Here is a 2,944-nt window from a genome sequence, read left to right on the forward strand (position 1 = left end):
TGTCAGGTTTTCAAGCTGATATCATTAGAGGTGTTGACCACCTGTAAGGCTGAAAAGGAAGTCTAGTGGGCCCCAGGCAGCCAAAATCTAGATCTGGACATCACGTCATATGTTAAATGAAATGTGAGGTATCTCTCAAGCACAAATCTTGTCTGACTTGGGAAGGCAAAAGCTTCTCATGTTTTCCCTCAAGTACCAGGTTCCCCTCAAAAAACAAACAAACAAACAAACAAAAGCAGTCCCTTACAAGAACGGTCGATGTGGTGACTCTATGACTGACGTTGTGATGTTTCCTAAATATTTTAGTGCACCCCACACATTAATTAGCTTCTCTGTAGGAGCAAGGAGCTGATGGGCTAAACTGACCTTTGCCAGTCATCCTGCACAAATCTTATGGCAGCTTTAAAATCTCCGGCTGAGAGATCCAGCTCTCAGCTGAGGGATACTGTTTGGTATCAACACAGAGTCTGAGTTGGCCAACAAACAGCAATCATTCGGACTCTTCTGTTATCGTCTATTTTGGGATTTACACAGTTGTGACATTCCTCTTCATATTCACCAGCAATCTGTCAGGAAGAGAGCTTGGACATTTCTGGAAGAACTACAAGATGGAAAACTCATTTGGGTGCTTAGGCAACAGTTGAGACTAAGCCACAGTTCGGTATATTCAGCATAGTTCATAATGCAAGGAGCACCCAGTTTTGTCAATATTTTATGACCTTCTCTGACCACATCTGCACCCATATTGGCAGTGACCACTGCCAGACTCTTCGATAAGAAAACTCAGATTTTGCATGGCTTGTTTCAGGCATCCACTGTTGACCAGTAACCAAAGGAAGAAATCTCAAAGATTTCCTTAAGGCTAATGCATGGCGGGGGGGACAGAAGTAAAAGTTACCTATGTCTCAGTGGCCCCTATACCATATATGTCCATGGGCTCAGGCAAAGTCTGAAAGAGGAAAGCAACATCAACTCCCAATGTCACTTTGCCACACCACCCTCCAAGAAACCAGTCCCTTCCTCGATTGGTTCTGCAGCTGCTCAGTTCCAAGGAATTAAACCTCTGTGGCAATCTCCTTTCCTCTGGCAAAGTCAGTGTTCCAGAACAAGAGACGTACATTGTCCTTGTGAATTTTCTTGAATAGCAATCAATAATGGTATGATGAAACGTCATTTTTAAGTTACTTAAACTTACTTTGTGCAATGTGCCTAGCAGATAGATTAAAAAATGACCCAGCAGGAATTTTCGTTCCTTAATTTTTAGGTTCCACACATCAATTCCACTCTAGCTACTGTGACTAATACCCACCACCACCACACCTGCCCTCCCAGGATTTCCTGATTCTAGATCACGCATACTTTGAGAAAGATTTGTAAGTAACTTATCTTATTCTTGGCTTGAGGTACCTGAAAATGCTGAGCATCCATTTTCATAAAGTAAGATTTCATGAAGATGTAGGCACCTGGAAATCAAAACACTTGAAATTGTATAATCATTGCTGAATATATTAGCTCTAATTTCTCTCATACAAGTATTTTCAAAATTATACTTTTATCACAAGTATGATGCTATTTACTTCTCCTTGAGGCTCTGGCTCTTGGATCCAAGTGAACAGATGTATGCCTGTACCAGACTGTGACCACAACCTCAGCAAGGTCCAGAAATCCAGCAGCAGTGGACTCACAGTACCAATGCATAAAGCCCAACTTATTAGCCCTGCCAGCAAGGAATTATCCAGGTGCCAGTTCCAGACCTGCATTAATACCTTTACACGGAGCTGTGCCGCAGATACCCATTTTCCCAACACTGCACTACCACATGGCATCACACTAGGCTGGAGATACCTCAAAGAGAAACTCATGTCTCCATTTTAAAATGTCCTCCTGGTTGCAGAGAGAAGCTTGAACCCATTGTACAACAGCTGCAGCTTTACCATGTAAAAGTTACATCGGTAATGAAAAGACACCTCCCAATATATTACTGAGAAAAAAAAAAAATCTCATTTTCATCCATTCTCTATGTTTTTAAGCATTAAATACGACCTACAAAGTATCTTGGCGCAAAAAACTGCACCCAAAATACATCTAACAGCTCTAACACACAATGCAGACATGGTGTTTGGCCTAACAAAGCAAAGCCTGGTGCCGAGAGCAGTTCTTCCGCTGTTTGTCTGCAGGAGGAGAGCCACTCCCCATCGGTACCCCCAAATCACAGAATGTTCCAGGCATCAGTGAGCATTGACTCGTTTTCCAGCAGCACATGGGAAAACCAGATTCAGGAAAACCAAAAGTCCCCGAGTGGCCGGTGCCAGGGTAGTTGCCGGCTGTTTGCTTTTCCTGCCCTGCTGCAGAGGACGCAGCAGGCTCGTTTGCCCGGCAATACGGAGTACACACACCAAAACACCTTGAGGGACCATCAGCAGGTGTAGGTGGTGGACGGCCACTGGTGGGATCTGGGAGAGGCGAGAGAGAAGGGAAATTGGGGTGAGGAGGGGGAAAGGAGGAGATGGGATCCCAGCCTGCAGACAGGGCCATGAGACCCTAAGGCGCCACAGGGAGCCCAGTCGGGGTGGGGGGGTAACTGTGGGGACGGCCAGCGTAGGGAGCAGAGGCGGAGAGCAGAAGGGAGCCAGGGCGGAGAGCGGTGAGCGGGGCCGGTGCCTCCCCACGCCTCGGCCTCGCCCCCGCCGCCTGGGAGGAAGGTCGCGGCGGAGGAGGGGGGCGGCGGTGCCCGCGGCGGGCGGCTGGTGGCGGGGGCGGGCGGAGGCGGGCGGCCCGCGGGCTGCGGGGCGGGGGAGGAGGAGCGGCGGCCGCCGGAGGATGGGAGCGAGCGGCGGAGCCGGGGAGCGGGGCGGGGGCAAGGCCGGGAGCGCGGCGGCAGTGGCGGCGGGCGCCGCGGCATCGCCCGCGTAGGGCGGCGCGGGAGCCGGGCGGCGCCGCGGCC

The sequence above is a fragment of the Leptosomus discolor genome, chromosome 3 (genome assembly GCF_034619465.1).
Source record: "Leptosomus discolor isolate bLepDis1 chromosome 3, bLepDis1.hap2, whole genome shotgun sequence".
In the NCBI taxonomy this organism is placed as follows: Eukaryota; Metazoa; Chordata; class Aves; order Leptosomiformes; family Leptosomidae; genus Leptosomus; species Leptosomus discolor.